The following is a 22,986-nucleotide window of genomic DNA, read 5'->3' as shown; positions in this document are numbered from 1 at the left end:
GTTGGCAGGTTGAACACTCAGAAAGGCAACAGTCAGATCCCCTCTGATGAACAAAAGTCTACACTGCTGAGTTCATGTATAACCTTCTATCCTGGCCACTTCATTCATGAATCCATTAGGTAAGAGCAGAGGTAACTGGGGAGACTGAATGACTGATGTCCATAGCAGAGGTTATCTTCTCCACCCAATCACATCCTCCTCTGCTGAAGTTGCTCTTTCATGAGCATTTACATAACACACAAATATCTTCACAAGTGCTGCAAATTTGGAAAGATGTATCAGCATAAAGTTTACCCAGTCTTCCTTGTTACCAATTTCTAATTGTGTTTCTTCTAAATCTCTGACTACCTGACCAAATCATACTTCACACGAGTCACCGTAGGTCCACCCCTCAGGCCATGTCTCCTTCCAGGCAAAAGCCGGGTGGCACTGCTTGAAGTTATGCCCAATGAAACAGTTTTGTTTCACCCCTGTCCTTTTTTCTTCTTGAGTCAACTGATCACAGGAAAATCCCCTGGAGACAATAAGTGAGGCAGGGAGGAGGGAACAGAGCAAAAGTATGAGACATGGACATCTAGACTACTTGACTCATGCAGCATATATGTGCCTGCAGGATCTGCTTAAGCCCAATTATATATACATATACATATATATAAATATATCTTCCATTTTATGATAAAGTGCTGATCTGTATGCCGAGATTATACATGGTGATCAGACAGTATCCATTTAATAATGGGCATCTTAGATCACATGAAAATTCGGTGGTCCATGACCAAGTGTTCAGTCTTTCCCAGGGCCCAACAGCAAGCCAGAAGTAGTCTCTCAAAATGATTATCTTTATCTGCAGAGAAAAGCATAATGATGTTCCAAAATCTTGAGGGTCTGCAATGTGATTTGCCTGTGAAAGCCTTCCAAAGGCATCCCTATGTGACACTTCAAGGATTATATATCCAGGAGGAAGGACAGCTCACATTGCCCGCTGGACCTATTACAGACTTTTCTTTCTCTTTCTTGTCTGAACCCAATTGAAAACTGGTAGCTTTTCAGCTTACTCTGTACATGGTTGTAGTAGCATACCGCAATGAGACATATGTTTCCTCCAGAATACAAAGAGGCCCATCAATTGCTACGGATATTTCTTAGTGGTAGGAAGCACCAGATGCAGCAACTTGCCCTTCAGTTTGAAAAGGATATCCCGACAGCCTCAGATCAAAGAAACTTCATTGAGGTATGTGGTAGACAAAATAACGTCTTCCCCAAGATGTCCACGTCCTAATGCTCCAAACCTGTGAATATGTTCACATGTCAAAAAGGACTGCAAGGGGCTTCCCTGGTGGCGCAGTGGTTGAGAGTCCGCCTGCCGATGCAGGGGACACGGGTTCGTGCCCTGGTCCGGGAAGATCCCACATGCCGCGGAGCGGCTGGGCCCGTGAGCCATGGCCGCTGAGCCTGCGCGCCCGGAGCCTGTGCTCCGCAACGGGGGAGGCCACAACAGTGAGAGGCCCGCGTACCACAAAAAAAAGGACTGCAAGTGTGATTAAAGTAAGGACCTTGAGATAATTACACAGTATTATCCTCATGGATCCAATATAATCACCAGGGTTCTTACAAGAGGGAGACAGAGGGTTCAAGTCAGAGATGATGTGACAATGAAAGCAAAGATCAGAGAGAGATGGAGGCAGACAGCTTATTTAAAGATGCTGTACTGTGGGTGTTAACGCTGGAGAAAGGGGACAGTAACTACACACAACCTTCTGAAGCTGGAAAAGGCAAAGAAACAGATGCTCCACCAGAGTATTCAAAAGGAACACAGTCCTCACAGCACCTGTAATCAAGGTGCACTGACTTCCAGCACAGTGAGACAATAAACCTGTTTTGGTTTTAGCCCCCTAAGTTTGTGGCAATGTATTACAATGGCAATGAGAAACTAATATTAGGTGACAATGAATTTGTGGTGTGGGGGGGTTATTTTCCACCTCCTAAATGTCTAAATCAAATAACTAGAGATTTTGTTTCTTCCTGCTCATCAGATCCACGTATCAGGATATAATCAATGTAAAGGAAGGGTGTGATGCCTGATGGACTGGAACTGAGGCAAGTCCTGGTCGCCTAGATTATGACAGGATTTGAGAGTTGATAGAGCCCTGAGTTAAAACAGTAAAGGTGTATTGCTGACCCTTCCAGCTGAAAGAAGACTACTCCTAATGGTCTTTACTGATGGGTATGGGTGAAACAGCATTTGCCAGATGAAGAGCTGCATACCAGATGACATGGGATGTATCCACTTGCCTAGCAATGAAACCACATCTGGACCAACAGGTGCAATTGGGCTCATCATCTAATCAAGTTTACAATAGTCTCCTGTCACTCTTCAAGATCCATCTGTTTTTATCACAGGCCAGAAAGGTTAATTGAACAGAGTTGTATTATAACAAGGACCTACTGTATAGCACAGGGAACTATACTCAACATTTTATAATAACCTATAAGGGAAAAGAATCTGAAAAAGAATATATATATGTATAACTGAATCACTGTGCTGTACACCTCAAACTAACGCAACATGGTAAATCAACTATACTTCAATTCAAAAACAAAAGGTTGTATTAGGAATCACCACTCCTGCATCTCTTAAGCCCTTGTTGATGACAATATTCTGCAATTCCCTTAGGAATGTGGTATTGTTACTATTATTAAACTATTTTGGTAGGGAGAGGGAATTTTAATGGCCTCCACTTGCCCTTTGCTACGTGTATTAGTTTTCCACTGCTGCGTAACAAATGACCACAAATTTATTGGCTTAAAACGCCACTCATTTATTAGCTTGCAGTTCCGTAGGTCAGAAGTCTGGCACAGGATGGGTGGCTTCTCTGCTCAGGCTGAAATCAACGTGTTGACATGCATTCTCCTGTTAAGTTCAAGATCCTCTTCCAAGCTCGTTCCTATTACCGGCAGGAATTCAGAGACTCTCCACCAAAGAACTCTTTAAAAACACCTCTCCTCACAACTGTTTTTATCGCAGCCTTGGTGAAGGAATTGTCCTCTGGACCGTCTCGGGGAACATGGCTGGGGGGGTGGATAAGCAGATCTTACTGGAGAAATGTACTCCAGCATTCAGCTCTCCCTAAGCTTCTGGATTTCATCCTCTACAATATACCAGGAAGTTTTGGCATTTCTACTTGATTTCATTTTCAGTTTGGCATTTCAACTTCATAGGAGATTTGGGGGTACAGTTTTCAAACAACCAAGCTGACTTTTAAAGAGACTCCCAGTGGCTCAAAGTAACATACTGAATCCAGAATTACCATTTAGTAAGCCATCCAAACCCAACAGTTTATTCCTTCCACGCTCCCCCAATATACTTAGGATCCATTCCTAATTTTCCCCCAGGTTACTTTCAGTATAAAGCAGCAAAACTTTGCAATTCTTCTTTATATTGCACATCCTCATAGGTCATCCTGTGTGCCTTATCCTCTCAGGCACTGTCTGGACTTGCATTTGGTTATAGGTCTAGAAGCAATGGAAGGTTTATGTGCTGGGATTGAGGAGGAACAGTAGTCCCCGGCAAGGAACATATCTTCGAGGCCCATTTCAGGTTCTTCAGCCAAGGGGGTGCTAACCTCCTCTGCCAGGAAGAGAAGACAGACACCTGCTTCTGCTGGTAAAAGCGGCTCAGTAAAACTTACGGGTCCAATATCCCCAGATTTATTGGAATCTGCACATATGAATCCAGGTTCCAGGATACCATTCCTTCCATACAAATGCCTTAACTTTAACATAAGAGACTCGGTGACACTGGTAATTCAACTGTGCTGTAATTCAGCCTGACACGGGTTTAGACCTTGGATTTAACACTCAGAAATCTCAGCCATGAGGCTACAGGAGATAAGGGTTTTCTTTGCGGTGGTCTTAGAGCTTCCTGGTTTCTTCCCAGACATTGAAACGCAAATTTAAAAGCCCTGAGCTCATAATTTTCTTCTCCTAAGTTCTCTACCACACTTAAAAGCAACCAGCTAACCCCATTATAGTCCTTACTTTCACTAAAGTTATTCCATGCCAGATTCCTGGTCACTCAAAGGCTTGCTTCTACAGGCACCTGATTATCACATGCTGTCGGATGAACAAGGTGAATTAGCAGAGGAACAATAACACGTGTAAGCTACCCCAGCTCACGCACCACGGACCTTCAGAGCAGACATGGCTGCTGCTTCACTTCTGCCTCACCAAACTCATGTCAATTTCTCCCGTTCCTAACCTGGAACCATATGAAGAAGAAAATTCATGGAAATTCAGTTCCCCCTTGGCCAAGATGACAAAACCACTACTTAAAGCCCCTTCCTGTGCCAGCCAGTGAGCTACATCTTGAAGATGAAAAGCTGAATGCCCCATTAGCTCTGGAGGAGATGATTCTGTGTAAAATGTGGTTGACAGACATAAAAAAAAAAAATAGAAGATACATTCTAATACGATGTAGTCTGTGGGAGCATAAAGAAAAAACACTAGCACTTTCTCCCTCACCCAATCTAACACAAAATGAATCAACGAGAGTATTCACTGATTCACTGAACCCAAAGAACTCTAGGCTACTTTCCAGGTTTTGGAATGTTGTCTTTGGAATGTTGTCTTCTGAAGATTCTCCTTTTGCAATATTTTTTCCACCTGTTTTTCTTGGGTTCCCATTGCTGCCCCCTTGTAATTAACTTCTATTATCAATACTTTATTTATGGACAGTTATGTCTCCACCTGACCACTTTGCTGTCCTCAGTCTCCCACTGTGATCCATCTGACATATCTCAGCAGATTGTTTTACTTTCATCTTGTCGTTTTTCTGCTCAAAATCCATTAATAACCTACTCTCCAATCCCCATTCCCCATCTCCAGGAAAATGTCCTCACTCCATGTAGGACCCTTTCCAACTTTTGTTTCATAACTAAGCTGTATTAAAAAATCATCGCTTTGATAGGTGGTAAAGAGGCAGATCTAGCTAAGAGTAGCAAGGACTATACAAAGACAGAATTTTGGCTCTGCAGGAAGAGTCTGACTAGCTCCGTAAGTCAAACAGTGCATATGTCAGATTTTGCAGTTGTTGATCATACTGCAAGTGATCAAGTGCACTGTATAAGTTGAAGCAGGTCAGAGTTTGTGTCCATAGAATTTCACTAATACAAAGAGTGAAGGAAGCAAAACAGCTCTAAAAAGGCAAAGTCCAAAGTTCAGGAGGTCAGATTGTCAAAGATAATTGCACTGAAGTGCAGACACTGAGCTAAAGCCTAGTTTTTCTCCTCTACACTTGCCACAGCCTGATGGGGGGGGCGGGGAGCCAGCCCTGCTCACACAATTACCACAGCTGGAACGGAGTTAAGGATCTGAGGGCAAGGGGCACAACCAGGATGACCATGGGTCTCAGTTTGCATGGAGCATTCACATCCAGTAGTAGCCCTGCCACTCTCAAAAGTGGCCACATTTGGAAAATAAGTTATACGTTCATTTTACATTTAGATAATACCTCAGCTCCCACAAGACTGAACTCGTTTTGTTTAATCTTACTTTCAAATTTTGACTTACATGAACTTGAATTTCTCTTCCTCATTTTCTTTTTCTTTCTGGTGATTAACACCTTTAATGTTCCAATTTACATTACAGCTCATTATGTTCTGTAATGTTGCTACCCTGGGTTTTATTTTGTTGCCAGTTGCAAGACCTTATGGAAGTTACTTAACCTATCTGTGTATCAGTTTCCTAATCTTTTAAGTGGACATAACAGGTATCTACAACATGGATTTGTTATGAAAATTAAGAGGTTAACACATGTAAAGTGTTCAGATTAGCGCCCTGAACCTAACATACGCTAAATAAATGTTTAACTTCATCAGTAGCAATAACACCGACGATCTCTCTCTTTACCTGAACTCACATAGCATCCTCATGTGGCACTTCAATTGTTCGTTAAATCTTTATTTGTGGCTTTTTTTTTTTTTCTTGCGGTACGCGGGCCTCTCACTGTCGTGGCCTCTCCCGTTGCGGAGCACAGGCTCTGGACGCGCAGGCTTAGCGGCCATGGCTCATGGGCCCAGCCGCTCTGCGGCATGTGGGATCTTCCCGGACCGGGGCACGAACCCGTGTCCCCTGCATCGGCAGGCGGACTCTCAACCACTGCGCCACCAGGGAAGCCCTATTTTGTTTTTTAATTTAATTCTAGTCCTTAATAACAGGGACTATGTCTTATTTTTGTATTCTCTAAGAACCCACCACAACGCCTTGTAAAGAGTAACAGCTCAGTAAATAAAGATGATTTACTTTAAGATAATCTTTCAAAAATAATTTGCCATTTTTAAGTAGAGCCCACAAGTAAAACAAGAACGTTATTTCCTGTGTGGGACTGCATCTCAGGGCCTCCATCTTGAGAATAAATTCCTTACAGATTGGGACAACGGGTGTAGATGTGAAAGCGATTTTTTAGCCTTGAACTAACTTCTAGGAAACCAGATGAAAGCAGGTGTTTTGTTTTTTAAATGAAATATTTAAATAAAAGTTGTTTGTTGATTTTTGTCTATTTCTCTTAAATTTGGTTTATCTCTTTAGATAATTAAATATTTTACCTGGTAGTTTCCAGGTAATAAAAGTTTAGCCATAACTTCATTCAGTGTCCAGAAATTGGTACCGTCTTAGCACTGTGCTAGGATAGTCATAGGATTAAAAACACAAAAGATAATTTCCCTTTCTTGAGAGACTTACAATCTGAAGAAAATAATTTAAAAATACAGTTTATATATCTAAATTTTAGCAATAAAGCTGTAAAAATATGGACATAAAAATAGGAGTCAAAGAATACACAGTCGTAGTTCTAAGGATATTACAGATAAATGAAAAGCTACTATTTTATTTTCTGTGCTATCCAATTTACTTCTAATTGCATACCTATTCCATAATTATTTTTTATCTTTCGAATCAAAGTACAAACTTATCAAGGACAAAATAATAGATATTCTCCCCTTCATTTCCAAAGAAGAGCAAACCTTAGTCAATCAGCATTAGAAGTTAGTTTAAAAATCACTACACTGAGAATAAAGTCAAGATTCTTCATAGTGTTTTTAAATGTTACTGCTAAAATCAACACTTAGAACAACTTTCCCTGTGCTTGAAGAAAGGGGAGAACAGGTGCTGTTTCCTTAGTTCAGGAGCATCTGATTGTTTTTATACTTCTTGAGCTAATAAGAAGTGAACTTATAATCATTTGATTCAACATTACAAGTTTGATGTAAACTCAAATTTGATTTCCTGTAACACGTATATGACAAGTTAACATATTCCCTACGATAAACAGGAAAACACGCATCACAGTCTCAAAGTTAAAGGTTATATAACCATGTCTCACTGTAGTTAAAATAGATTCTACAGAACTTCCACGAGAAGGAGGCTATTTAAATCCACATATGTCACTTTTCTTGCCCATAAAACACTGCTAAAACTGTAGTAAAGAGGTAGATACTTAAGACACAAACCCCTAGAAAGTTAAATTCTAGGCCAGCAATGGAAAGAGCCAATCAATAACCAACCCGATTTACTTCCTCCAGAAATAGTGGTACCCACTGCCTCTGAAGGTTAGGAGGGAGTTAAAGGGTGTTTACAGAGCAGCTACATCATTAGATCCCTTCATCAGTGGGGAATTATCTCTCTCAACACCAACAGAACACTAGATGTTTAATTTCTGAAGAAGATAAACAGAGGGGCTCTCACAGGGCATGTTAGACCCAGTCGAGAGACTGTAATAAAAATGGGATAGGAGACAGAGAGGAAAGATTAAGAAATTCTTCACACCTAAATTTCAAAAACTGCATTTAGAATGGGAGTCAAGGTTGATTTTGAAGAAAATGTTATCTATTTCAGAATGTTTCCTCCTAGGATTTTAAAACCAGTGCATAAAATTAGCCACCCAACATCACTGTTAAAAGGTAGAAGTTAGAGGGTATTTTTTACAAAAGCTACAAGTTCAGATATTTGTAACCTCAACAGTAGCCAAGGACTCAGTTGCACATCTCTCCCACTTTCTCCAACACATCTTCCAGGTGCAACAAACACCCACCCACACCAGGGTGCCACAGGTGAAAAAGCTGAGAGATGGAGAAGAAAAGATACTACAATGAAGGAAAAAATCATTTTAAAAAGTATGTGATATTAACAAAAACAGAAACTGTCCTAACTAAAATTTAATGATTTAATGAGGCTAGGGTTTTTAAATATATATTTCAAATAATTTAATCACACCATGTATTCTATGAACAAATGGAACAGAATTAGAAATCAATAATAAAAGGAAATTAGAGAAATTCACAAACATATGCATATGAAGCAATGTACCCTAAAGGGATCAAGGACGACATCGCAAAGGAAATCAGAAAATACTTGGAGACAAATAAAAACAAAACTCAACAAACCCAAACATAATGGGATGCAGCTAAAGAAGTGTGGAGGAAAACTTATAGCTATAAATGCCTATATTTATTTTATTTTTAATTTTTATTAGTTTCAGATGTAAAACAGAGTGATTCGATATTTTTAGACATGATGAAATGATCACCTCAATAAGCCCAGTTACCATCCCATCGCCATACAAAGCTGTTATAATATTACTATGTTCCCTATGTATACATAACATTCCTGTGACTTACCTACTGTAATAGCTGGAAGTTTATACCTCTTAATCTGCTTCACCTATTTTGTCCATCCCTCTATCCCACCTTCCCCGCCTCTACAAACTATCAGTTTGTCCTCTATATCTATGAGCCTGTTTTGTTTCTTCACTTGTTTTGTTTTTGAGATTCCCCATGCAAGTGAAATCATACAGTATTTGTTTTTCTGTGAATTATTTCACTTAACATACTACCCTCCAGATCCATCCATGTTGCTGTAAGTGGCAAGATTTTACTATTTTTATCGCTGGGTAATATTCCACTGTATATACATGCCACATCATTTTCCTCCATTCATCAACCAACAGACATGTACCCAGCTTCAAACTATACTACAAGGCTACAGTAATCAAAGCAGTATGACACTAGCACAAAAACAGAAACATAGATCAATAGAACATAATAGAGAATCCAGAAATAAACTCACACACATATGGTCAATTAATCTACAACAAAGGAGGAAAGAATATTCAATGGGGAAATTCAGTAAATGGTTTTGGGAAAAATGGACAGCTATATGCAGAAGAATGAAACTGTACCACTTTCTTACACCACATATAAAATTAAACTCAAAATAGATTTAAGACATGAATGTAAGACCTGAAACAACAAAAATCTTGGAAAACAACATAGGCAGTAACCTCTTTGACATCAGCCTTAGCAATATAGTTTTGGATCTGTCACCTCGGGCAAAGCAAAGAAAGCAAAAATATACAAAAGGGACTACATCAAGCTAAAAAGCTTTTGCACAGCAAAGGAAATTACCAACAAAATGAAAAGGTAGCCTACTGAATGGGTTAAAATATTTGCAAACGGTATATCTGACAAGGTATTGATATCCAAAATATATAAAGAATTCATACAATTCAATATAAAAAAGCAAATAACCCAACTTAAAAATGGACAGAGGACCTGAAATAGACACTTTTCCAAAAAAGACATACAGATAGCCAACAGGTACATGTAAAGGTTCTCAATATCATAAATCATCAGGGGAATGAAAATCAAAACCAGAAGGAGCTATCACCTCACACCTGTCAGAATGATTATTGTCAAAGAGACAAGAAGCAACAAGGTTTGGTGAAAATATGGAGAAAAGGAAACTCTCGCGCACTGTTGGTGGGAATGTAAATTACTGCAGCCACTATGGAAAAAAGCATTGAGGTTCCTCAAAAAACTAAAAACAGAACTACCATACAATCCAGCAATCCCAATTCTGAATATTTATCTGAGGAAAACGAAAACACTAATTTGAAAAGATACATGCACACCTATGTTCATTACAGCACTATTTACAATAGCCAAGATGTGGAGGGTATCATTTTCTTAATAGCTCATCCTCTGGTGCTTCTCTTCAAAGAACCTAAGTATTAGTTTGGAAGAGTGTTTTTATACAATTCTTCAAATTATCTTTGTTTAGCCTTGAACTTACTGAATCTTTTCCACCAAAACTCAAGAACCTGAGGAATAAAGGGAGGGGGTGGCAATCACACGGGGAAAATAACTTCCAGGAGCCCATCTGAATGGGAGAGTTTGCTCTTTACTCAAGGGTCATTTGGTGGCATGGAGAAGAAAGGAAGCTGCTGTGAGACCTTTTAGTGGTTCAGATGCTGCCCTACTCCGTTGTGTCAATGTCTTAAAGTGCTGCCCTGGACAGAGTAGGGGAGAAATACTCTTCACTTTAATTTTGGTGCTTTGAAACAATCCCCTTTCATGGAGCCAGTAGGATTCTACATCCCGTATACCTGTCTTGACGTATTATACAACTCAAGAACAACAGTAAAATATGGTCTCAGTAAGGCATCTGCTCAAGATGTATAAGAAGGCAGTGTTTCTTATTTTGTACGTTTGGGTGAAATTGAGTCACTGAAGAAACTGTGAAGAGCACAGAGCTTTAATATACAGGGAAACTTAGATCTATCCTAAAAATTGGGGATTATTTTATCTGCAGATTTATGATTGATTATTTGGAAAAAGATGGAAGAATCTTTTCCCCAGATTCTACCTCGTCTTTGCAAATACTAAGGTACATGGTGAGTTCCTTGAGTAGTAACTCTGCATTACTCTTAATATCTAAACAGGTGGAAGGAAATTTAAAGGTCAACTATTCTGATCACTCATATAACATATAATAACTACACAGCACTCCTGACACACAGCCATAACTGTTGAAAATTATTCACGAACAGGAAACTTACTACCTCAAAAAGCCATTCAGTCCATGTTTGGGCACTCCAATAGTTAGAACAGACTCTCCAGACTTTCTCAGCATAATATCCATTTAATACCAAAGGCAGTACTTCTAAGGAACAGATAGCTAAATGTGACTACCTTTAAAAATAATAATAAATCTAACAAAAATATCCTTGCATCTGTAAGGATAGGTTAGGTTATGCTGCAGTAATACACAACCCCCAAATCTTAGGAGTTCAATACAACAAAGGTTTATTTTGTTTACACGTTTTGCAAGTAGGAGGTACCACTCATCTTTGTCACTTGGCTGACATTGTCTCCATCTCTGCCGTCATCACACGCTGCCACGATCAATGCAGAAGAGGGAGCTGCACAGCGGCCGCTGAAGCATTTATCTGCCCACAAATAACATGATGGCTATTGCTCACGTTAAAGTGAGTCATATGACTGTGCTTAACTTCAAAGAGGGTAGGAAAGTGCAGAGAGCTCAAAATGTTTGGGGAGCAGAACTGATCATTACTTTTCTGGGTAAAAAGCGAAATATTGCAGATAACGTTAAACGACAGAGGACTAATTAGGTAAAACTGCTCAAAATACACACGTCACAAAGATTTGCTATCCTTTATGTATGGAAAACTTTTAGAACTCAATTAAAAAAAAAGAGAGAGAGAGAGAGCGTTAATTCCAATATATGATTGAATAAAGGGCCTGGAAAGAAAGGACTGAAAAGCAGAGAGAGAATATTTTAACAGATACAGCCAAATACTCAACCTCACTGGTAATGGAAGACTGATACAGTACTTGTAAAAATAAAAGCTAATACTTATTGAATAACTGCACTGTGTCAGGCACTGTACTTACAATTTATACACATTATCTGAATATTTCCCCAACCTTGCTACAAGGTGAGTACCATTTATTAATCCACTTTAGAGATGAGGCTTAGATCTATTAAATAAACTTCCTGGGGTCATGCAGCTTGCAATTATGGAGCTGCATTTCAAATCCAGGTGTGTCTGGCTCCATGATAGGTACTAACCTCTAATCCACATTTAAATATGAGTGAAAATTATAATATGAATGAAAATTACAATTTTCACCCAGTTTTTAAAGTTACAATGCCAGCATTGAAAAAAGAATGAAATCTGATGGATAGTGTAGGTACAAATTCTTAAAATCTTTCCAGAGAATATTTAAATTGTAAAAAAATATTCCCTGTGCACACTCTGAGTCATCAATTCTACTTGTAGTAATCAAATAGATCACTAAAATATAAGGAAATAATCATAGTTGGGAGCAAAGACACACTGTTTGAGGGCCAATTCTGAAAGCAGGAGCAACAGAGTTCCTGTCCTTATGGCACTTTCAATCCTGCAGTAATAATGAAAATATCAAAGTCACTCTCCTTATTCAGAAAAGCTCAGGCACGGAAAGTACCCACTAAACCACATCTGTGTTATCCATTGTGTCCAAACTAGATTCCCTGTACAAAAAATCTAATAAACTCATTTGGTTTTCTTGTGTGATTTGCTCCCACTTTTTTGTCAATTCTACTATGTCAATGTTTCACCACTGCCCAGATTCCTCCAACATTTACTGAGCACACTGTGTAAAGTACTGGGGAAAACTAGATAAACAGATAAATCACAGCTCCTCTTTTCAAAGTGTTTAGCCTAATGGAGATTTTCCACGCAATATGGAAAAATGCTCTGATATTACATATTACCTGGGGTATAAAGAGACAGGGAAGGCCTCTACCCCATCCTCAAGCAGTCAAGGAAGACTTCCTGGAGGAAGAGGTGAATGATTTATTAGAGGTAATTTAATTGAGGTAAGGATAGGTTTGAGTTAGCCAGGTGAGAAAGGTTAACAGTCATCCAGGCCAGGGAAGCAGAATAAACAAAGCCATAGAGGCATGAAATGGCATCACAGGGGTTCATTGAGCCAAATTTTTGTGGTCTTATCTGTGGGTGTGACTTTGAAACTCCTGGTGCTAAACTTCGGAGGAGAAATAAAATAGGAAAACTTGCACCTTGTTATCTCTAGCCTGTTAGTAAGACTGTCATTCCATAAAAGGTTAAAAAATTGTCTCATGACTATGTTTTTTCTTGTCGCTGCTCGCCTTAAATTCAATACAACACCACGCATATTGATTTGGGATTTGAACGTGCTATATATTTAAAGAAAAGGGCAGGCCGAAAATGTGAGGTGATAAATCAAAAGCTACCAGAACCTCTGCACTTAAGGGGCAAAAACAGGAGGTCCCTTTTAAAGGCAAACGTTGTTTACTGATATGACGAATGGGCTTTAAACTCCATTCCTCTGAGCATTCTTTTTATTATGACTATTAAACGATGGTTGCAAATGAGCCGCATTACTTCCCACTGAGACTCATTCCAGGGGTGTGGAGGTGAAAGGCTGCCCAGCCTGGGAGAACTTTGCTGGCTTTTCTCTAATGTGCAGTGTCCGCTGAAAGCACTGTTGACTCATCAAGGGCCTATCCTTTGTAAGAAAGAGAGCATTGACCTTAAGAAACCAGAAGAAACATGAATTTTAAAGAGGTACCCAAGACAATTACAAACTGGGATCATGAAGAAACTGTACACCTGGGATTAATACGACAGAGTGAAAACCATTCTCCAATTTCACAGGCATCTTTATGGAATCATAAAGCCGTTTATATAAAAATTATAGGAGAATACAACCAGATATTTATAGTTACTTAAAATTTTAATTTTGAGACAATTGCATATTCCTACGCAGTTTGAAAAAGTGAAAGCAGCTCTTATGCCCCTTCTCCCTTTGCCCATTTCTGTTCCCCTCTAACCTTAAAAGAACTTAATTATAGGAATGAGATCACTAAACAATTGAAACTAACTTGGACTTATGCTCTCCTGAAGGCACACCATGCCTTGTCTAACCTATTGATCCTTTTCCTAGATAAAAAGAAGGAAGAATGAGGAATTAAGTGGCTAAAAACTGACTTGCTCTCCACCCCGCAACAGCCCCCTCAGTAGATCACGCAGGCAAGATAACAAGTGAAGGAAGTCAGCCAGTCTGCACTAAATGGAGAATGATGCAGAAGCCAACCTCCCGCCTCGATGATTCACTGAGATTCTTCCCCCTCATGTTTCCCTTTAGAAACAGTCATGGCTGAGCAGAATTTTTGGAGTTGGTCTCTGGACACGAGTCCACCATCTCCCCAGATTGCCGGATTTTCTTATCAAAGCACCTTTCCTTTCTACTGACACTTGCCTCTCAAATGATTGGCTTATGAGCAGCGAGTGGCCGAACCTGGGTTTGGTTACAAAAGTAGCACAGAGAGATACCATGTCCCCTTTACCCTGATGCTCCCAATGATGACATCTTCCGAATCTCTAGTACAATGTCACGACCAGGATACTGACGTTAATGCAGTCAAGATACAGAACATTTCCATCACAAGAAAGATTCCTCATCTCGCCCTTTTATAGCCACACCCACTTCCCTCACACTCCCCTCTACACCCTACTCCCCCTTCCTCCACTGTCTTTAATCTCTGGCAACCACTGATCTGCCCTCCGTTTCAGTAATTTCGTCGTTTCAAGAAAGTTACATAAACGGAATCATACCTGGTACAATTCTTTGGGATTGATTTTTGGCCCAAGCATGATTCTCTGGAGATCCATCCAAGTTGCTGTGTGTATCAATAGGGTGTTGCTTTTTACTGTTGAGAAGTATTTCATGGTATGGATGTACCACAGTTTGTTTAATTGTTCATCAATTGAAAGACAGTTAGGTTGTTTCCAGTTTCTGGCTATTACCAAAAAAGCTATGAAAACTTTTATCAGTTTTTTGTGTAAACATAAGTTTTCTATTTCTCTTGAATAAATATCCAGGAGTGCAATTGCTGGATCATACAGTAGTTGGATGTTTAGTTTTTTAAGAAACGGTCAAATTGTCCTCCAGAGTGGCTATACTGTTACATTCCTCCCAGTAATGTATGAACGACGCAGTTTCTCTACATCCCTGTTAGCATTTGGTGTTATCATTAATTTTTATTAAAATAACTCTAATAGTAAGTAGTTATGTCTTATTATGGCTTTAAATTGCATCTACCTGATAGATAATAATGTTAAATATATTTTCTTGTGCTTTTCTGTCATGTGTACATCCTCTTTGGAGAAATGTCTCTTCAAGTCTATTGCCCATTTTCTAATTGAATTATTTGTTTGTTTATACTACTGAGATTTAAGAGTCCTTTATATATTCTAGATACTCATCTTGGATAGTGGTTAGCAAATATTTTTAGCTTCTTTTCAGCCTTTTAACAGCACATTTCATAGAGCAAAAGTTGTTAATTTGATCAAGTCCAATACACCAATTTTTCTTTTTATGGGTAGTTCCACTGGTGTCGCATCTAAGGACTCCTTGCTTCACCCTAGATCCTAAGGATTTTCTCCTATATTTTTGAAAAGAACTCTTACAGTTTTACATTTTATATGATACATTTATGATACACTTTGGTTTCAATTTTTATAAGGTACGATGTTGAAGCTTTATGATTGTTTTCTTGCTTATGGATGTCCAGTTGCTCTAGTACCATTTGTTGGAAAGGCTATCCTTCCCCTATTGAATGGCTTTTGCAAATTTGTCAAAGCTGGGCTTATCTGTCTCCGTCTATTTTTGAACTCTTCTGTTTCACTGATTTACTTGTCTATCCCTTCTCCAAGTAGCTTTGATCACTAAGCTATTATTAATTGAGTAGACATTCTTTCCCCTTTATTCTTCTTTCTTAAAACTGTTTTAGCCATTCTAGTTCCTTACCTTTCCATTTAAATTTCATGGTTTTTTTCTACATACCCCCCCAAAATCTTGTTAGGATTTTAAAAGAGAGTGCATTAAACCTGTATATCAATTTGGGAAGAACTGGAACCTTTACTATGTTGAGTTCTCCAACCTCCATTTATTTAGCTCTTTCTTTCTTTCATCACCCTGAGGCCCTCCTGGTTTCTGATGCTGAGGCAGATAACAATGAAGCTTAATTTCAGGACTTACACCACAGTAATGTCCAGGGTTTTTAGTTGTATTTCATATGAGAATAGGGAAAAAAAAAAAACATCTACTCCATGTTCCTGGAAGTGGTCTTTATAACTTAACCATACAATTGCTAAAGAAGTCTTAACCTCTTCACTAGTATGCCACAGAGCACCGTGATATAGCCCAACTGCTTTCTCCCTCTAAGCAAAAGATATTGTTGTCCATATTTACCAAATATTTAACTCTTGTTTATAGTATAATTCACTCCTTTGCACCAGTGCTAAGTAACCACCTACTTACACCTCTAATATTTTTCCATTTTTCCCCCAAACCACTGGAAACTTTATTACAAAGAACTAGAGTGGCTTGCCTCGTTTTGCAGTCTGCCCACTGCAGAACTACAAATACTTGGGGGACAAGAAGCTGATTAAAGATCAATCTTAAGTGAAGTAAAACAACTTTGGAATCTCAAAGGGAAAAGAACATTTAATTTACCAACCAACCAACGAGAAAATCTACTTACAACTTTACAGAATCCCTCAGTTTCTCAAAAAGCGAGGTCGTATTAATAACAGCACACTGGATTAAAGACTAATAGTTAATAAGCATAAAGCAAATATATAATGGTAACATTTTTGGCTTAAGAAAGCTATTAATTTATGCCAAAATTATTTTTAGGTGCTATTTAAGAGTCAATTTAAGCTGAATCTGCTAGAAGATATGGATTTTTCCTATGTATTTCTCTATTTATTTACTTAGTAAAATTGGTGTTAATAAGGAAACAACTTTATTTTAACATGCAAAGTAACATATTCTCCTTCTAGTGTATGATGATATAAAACCCCAAAGAATAAAATGTTCAAGGCTAAACTACATTAACAAGAGCATTATTAATCCTGGAAATTACAAAACCTGGATCTACAAATAATAAGTAGTCAAATTTAATACTTCTAATTTCATAAATGTTAAGCTGTTCCTCAAGAAAAATATGGGAGCAAAAAAAGGAAGGGAGGGAAAGAGAGCAAGAACAAAGGGGAAATATTGGGTGTAGGAATTATCTAGTCTACAGGCAGATTTAAATGCAACTGTTTCTGAGTGCCAGGAACCAAGCACTAGCCTGGCAGGAAGCATGTGCTCAACATATGTTTTCTGACTACCGGCAAGTTGAAGAAAAAAAGTAGTTTTGGTTCCTCTTCTCTGAATTATCTTTCTTCTGAGGTCTGATGAATTTCAGGGAAAATAACATTGTCACTTTTAAGGTATTTTGAGATCTCCTCCAATTCTTGATTCTAACATTATATTTTCTTCTCTCTTTTTTTAAGAATCCCAAAGCTTTCCTTACCTGGTTCAATATGAGAATACCTATAAGTACATTATCTTCTGTCAAAGTAGGAAGCCTTAACTGAGTAGACAGTAGCTCCCTGAATAGTGGGTTTAGGGTGCTACTGGGTAACAGCATGTCACGTTTACTATAACCATGAGATGAATATGACAGGTATAAGCTATCGTAATTTACAATGGGGACAGAAGCAGAGAGAGGTTAAAATGCCAAAAGGAGTACAAACAACTGAATATAGACCAAATTCTAGCCTCTTGACTCCCCACCTAGAGTTTTCTCCATCTAGATTCTTATTTCTTTAACCAAGAGAGGAGATAGGGGACTCCTGGAAAGGTCATAAGGATTCTGAGAGGCATCCTGGAATCCACACATAGAAGTACTAATCACAGTCTGAAGACCTAATAAACATCTCGCACATGTATGTACAGCCATTCTCATACACACACCCACACACACACACGTGCATTTTCAATTACCTAAATATAAGTTCATTTTAAGATGTTACTGAATACCTATTACTTATGTATATTCCAAGGTGTTGGGGAGGAAGAAAATTTCCTTTACCCTTCTAGATTCTTCTGGCTGGTCTAAGAATCAAATTGACATGAGACAGCTTAACAGGAACAAAACCAAACAAAAGTTTAACAACCTGTATACATGAGAAAGACCCAGGAAAACCAAGTAACTGGCCAATCTGGCTGAAGCCCTCACCTTAAATACCATCCCCAGCTGAAGACAAAAGAGGATGCTGAGGATGAGTCAGTTATGGGAGGAAAAGCCCAGTAAACAAGGGTAAGGTTGTTACATAAATTTAGGTCCGTGTCTTCCCCACTGATAAGAGTTTCTAGAGATTTGGTCATTCTCCTCTTCCAGGTACCAAGAGGGAGACACCCTTACAAGTGGAGGTTTCCCTTACAAATGTAAACGTTTCTTACAGAAGGGTAACTCCTACTTGGTGTTCAGTTTTTCCCATGTCCGCTATATCTTAGAAAACAAGCAGTTTCAAATAATATGCCAAAGAGACACATTGTAGGGTCGTAAATTCTGCTACCCTACAAAGGCAATACGAACTAAAAGGCACTGGAAATCTTAAATGAATACATTTTTTAGTGTCAAAGAGGGTCTCTAAACTTAAAAAGCAAGGGAACCCGTGTTCCAATAATTTTCTGTAAACCAATCATTTTCTGTAAACCAATCATTTTCTGTAAATAAAGGTGCTCACAAATTAGCACCTGGAGAAGCGGGAGCAGAATGTTGGTATCTGGTAAGGGAAACCTAGTCAGCATTCTGCTGCCAGTGATATCCTATGTACTCTCTCCAGTGAAAAGAAAGGATAGACAGGGAAAGGATTCTACAGCTCTTCTCTATGCGAGTTCCAAAAAAGGCCATAAGGCAAGGAGTTCTCCTGGTTTGTACTCAGTTTACCAACGCCCGGAATATGTTGGTGGATTAAGTGTCTTTTCCTTTACAAATCTGTTTTACAGAAAGAATGATAGGCTGCAAACTATACCCAGCAGGGACAGAAAATCAGCCATAAGACCGGCAATAATAACAAAAATGCTACATTTAAGCAAGGTACCCCCATAAAACCACAGAAACAGAGGGACAATTCTAAATGACCCATTAATATTTTCGCCCTACCACACAGCACATTTCTCCTGTGCTTAAAACATGTTTGAACATTAACAACAACAGCTGCATCTTAAATTTAGTGGCATCATTTAATTTTAGGTGTGCGCATTAGTAGAGGATTCAAGCTACCCTGTCTCAAGCGAATTACTGGAAAAAAAAAAAAAAGGAGAAAGGGGGCTGCTGCCTGGGCTTTGTGTTCACAGCAATTAGTTTTAACTGTCTGGAATCTGACTTTAAACAATTTTATAGCTTGGGCGAGATCTCTGCCATTTACCATGTGTGCCCTTCCTATTTTTATGGAAACCAGGACCTCATTCTGAGGCTCTTGCCTGTCAGAGCTGCAGGTGAAGGCCAGCTGGGGCCAGCGGCACTTTGTGTGAATATTAGCATCTGAAGAGGGTTTCTGGAGGCCTTGTGTCTTTAGGGACGTAATGCTCTAAGTCAGATGCAACAGCCTTGCCTCTAAGTTGCCTTGCCAGCAAATACAAATCCTTAGGAAATGAGCATTCTGGGCCTGGTGGCTTGTCTTCAGAAAAGGGTCTTGGGTGAGGTTTTAGGGTAAGGGGGAATGAGAGGGAAAACGGGAGCAAGGCTCCTGCCGGTCAGAGGCTGTGTGCTCTGGCAGAGTGACTGAAGTTCATTAACAATTATCTCCAGCTCCCCACAGCTGTGTGTACAAGATTTCATATATGACACATGCTGCCTTTGATTAATGGGTGTAACAGTATCTCTGTGATGGGAAATGTTGGCTTGTGGAAAATCATAGCAAATCACAGTCTGCCAAAAAGATACTTGTGAAAATCTTTCCTGTGTCAAATATAAATGCAGACTACACACAGAGAAACCAAAGACTAATTAATTCCTGCACTAAAGGAAAGAGAGTTAATCCAGTTTCCAGTATCCTGAAACCTGTAATCCTTAGGAAGGCAAATCTTCCAGGAAGAACACCAAAAATGACACACGTGAAAAATCTTCAGCTCCAGGGGAAGCTTTTTATAGGAAGAAAAAGGTTAGCAGGCTTGTATTTCCACCCACCCACTAAAACAAAGAGGTGTTTCTTGACCTTTATTCCTACCACCTACCTGAAAATCACACCCAATCTATTTAAGACTCTACCTAATTGAAGTCTTAGGATCACAAATAAATCATTAGCACATTCTAATTAATTGAAAATAAGAAGTCTGCATTTGGTAGATTCAAACAGAGTTATAAAACCAAAACCTCTATTTCTGTAAGGAACTTTAGTGGTCATAAAAACAATTTCTCCTTATCTTGCAGGATAAAACTGAGGGCTAACATGTGGAAGCAATTGGAAAATGCCCAGATTCGCTGGGGACTGAATGCCAGGTGATACTTGAATAGAAAAGGGGAGAAGGTGACAGAGTATGTTTTGAGTGCTATACAAGTTTAGCATTTTTGCCTTCTTAATTAATAGCTTTAAAAATAAAAAGTATAGGGCTTCCCTGGTGGCGCAGTGCTTGAGAGTCCGCCTGCCGATGCAGGGGACACGGGTTCATGCCCCGGTCCGGGAAGATCCCACATGCCGCGGAGCGGCTGGCCCCGTGAGCCATGGCCGCTGAGTCTGCGCGTCCGGATACTGCACTCCGCAACGGGAGAGGCCGCAGCGGTGAGAGGCCCGCGTACCGCAAAAAAAAAAAAAAAAAAATCAAAAATATATAGCATACAGAGTTTAAACAAGTATAAGCTGAAGAACCTTGACTAGTCCACTCACCTTTGGAAGCTCTCACTCTGACTCTCCCTGATGACACCCTTCTCTCATTTTGTGTTATGGAGGAAAGGGCAAGGAACGCTTCTGAATTTTATTTTCATCATTCCTCTGTTTTTATTTGGAGTTTTATCACTTACATGTTCTCCAATTAACAGGCGTGATTTCATACTATAGGTATTAACAATTTGCTTTTTTCACCGTTTTTGAGATTTATCATGTTCATGCTAATTCACACTGCTACATTAGTTTTCACTGCTGTATAATATTCAAGTGTGTAACAATGCCATACTTCATCCATCTTCCTACTCTGTGAATAAATGAAACCTAGCTATTTGGGCCGAGAGCTAGGATGACCTGAGACAACATAACATTAGTTGTTTGCTCAAGAAGAGCCTCGTGCAGAAAGATAAGACTACAACCTGAGAAATAGCTTCACTAGTATCGTCAGGAAATTCTTGCAGTTCACTTTATCCAGGCAAATAATTTGCATATTTGGAAAAACACCTCTTTTAAAAGTACAAGAGTCTGATCATCTGGACACAGGGTGAGCTTATCAGAACAAAGGCATTTTAAAAATTACTCTATTAACCCCAAAGGCAAGAAAATAGGGGAGGATGATCCAAGCAAAGATGGGACAAATAGAAAACGACTAGCAGGATGGTAGATTTAAATCCAACCCTGTCGATAATAATACTACATGTAAATTGTCTAAACGTAAAAAACAGAGACGGTCAAACAAGGTAAAAATCAAGAACTAATCATCATCCACAAAATACCAACTTTTAATATAAAGAATAAATAAGTTAACAGTAAAGGGATGGAAAAAGATACAGCATGAAAACACCAGTCAAAAGAAAGCTGGCTAAATTAACCTAAGACTCAGTTCTCTGGTTCCTTTCTGGTTTAAGGGCACATCTGAAGAAGCCAGGAAGAAAAAAGGAGTCGTTTGTAAGGAAGACACAGCTCTGCAACAGCAGCACTGCAGGGCCCGCACACTCACCATGACAAGGAGGACACAGAGGCCTCGGGCTACGGAACCCAGAACGTTCGACTGGGCCGGGATGCCGTCCAGGACTTCGACTGCTGCGGCGTCACTCTGCAGCCCTGCCCCGACCTCACCATCACACCAGACGGCTTCCTGGATGAGTGAAGCAATCCTGGAGTACATTTTGCACCAAAAGGAGAACGCCCAGCAGATGAAGGCCGGCCAGAAGCAGCTGGGCCACCTGCGGTGCCAGGAGCACAAAGAGCAGCAGTGGCTGGGTGAAAGACCAGGTGCGGGGCTTCCTGGAGGGGGTGGCCATCGTGAGCCGATCCCTCAACCCCTTCACGCCCAGGGCTGCCTCGGGGAATCGCTCAAATGATGCCTGACCCCGGGGGGCAAGCGCAGCCCTGCAAGCAAGGACAAGGGCAAAGTTCTACCCAGCTTCTGGATCCAGTCACTGACCCCGGAAGCCAAGGCCACCACGCTGGAGAAGCTGTCGTGTACAGTTACCTGCCCCACATCGCAGCAGCTGCCATGCACAACGGCCCTGACGGCCCTGCTCTTCACGCCGCTGGGAGGCTGTGTGGACCACGTGGGGCTCGCCACGCACCATGACCAGGACAACCCAACAACGCCACGCCTGCGCAGTCCTGCAGCCCTCCAGGTGCCGCGGTCACATTTGAGTGCAGTGGAGAAGCTGATTCAGAAGGACGTGATGGACGCAATGACCGGAAGGAAGCTCACTAACCAGATATGGTGGCTGCAGAGGGACACTACCGGCTTTGCAAGATGAGAAATCAAATCGCCGCCGGTGATGTAGGCCTGAGTGTGCTGGAGACCAAATAAATGGGCCGAGACGACAGGGAGAAAACCTCTGCAACTAGATTGCCCGAGTACAAACCGTGGTTCACCGCTAACTCGCTTGAGTAAATTACCTTAACCCTGAGGGGGGGGCGGGGGCGGGGCGCCAGGAGGGATTGGTTCCAGGACCCCTACAACCAAAATCCACCTGAAGATGCTTGAGTCCCTTATTTAGAGTGGCGAAACATTTGCATAGAACCTACACACATCCTCCCATACACTTTAAATCATCTCTAAATTACTTATGTAATACAATGTAAATGCTATGTAAATAGTTGTAAATGCAATGTAAATACTATGTAAATAGTCTGTGCTCTGTGAATTCAAGTATTGCTTTCTGGAATTGTCTGGATTTGGGGGGAGAAGGGAATGTTTTGTATCTGGGGCTGGGTGAATCTGTGGATGCAGCACCTGCTGACTGTAGTCTGTTTCTCAAAGGACCGATGTGAAGATTAAGTGAGTAAAATAAGTGATTATAAATGCTACATAGTAAACAGTATTTATTTAGTATTTATTATAGTATTATGTACTCATA

General features: G+C 40.0%; 1 pseudogene; it reads left to right on the top strand.

The window, feature by feature from the left end:
• The first annotated feature begins 1,084 nt into the window (after window positions 1-1,084).
• Window positions 1,085-22,484, top strand: LOC115803006 (nitric oxide synthase-interacting protein-like; annotated as a pseudogene).
• Window positions 22,485-22,986: the final 502 nt, after the last annotated feature.

The sequence above is a fragment of the Delphinapterus leucas genome, chromosome 14, assembly GCF_059928025.1.
Source record: "Delphinapterus leucas isolate spDelLeu-1000000601 "Yukka" chromosome 14, BTC_Dleu_Yukka2, whole genome shotgun sequence".
Classification (NCBI taxonomy): Eukaryota; Metazoa; Chordata; class Mammalia; order Artiodactyla; family Monodontidae; genus Delphinapterus; species Delphinapterus leucas.
Note: the sequence above shows the minus strand (reverse complement) of the source record. Positions and strands in the feature narration are given on the sequence as shown.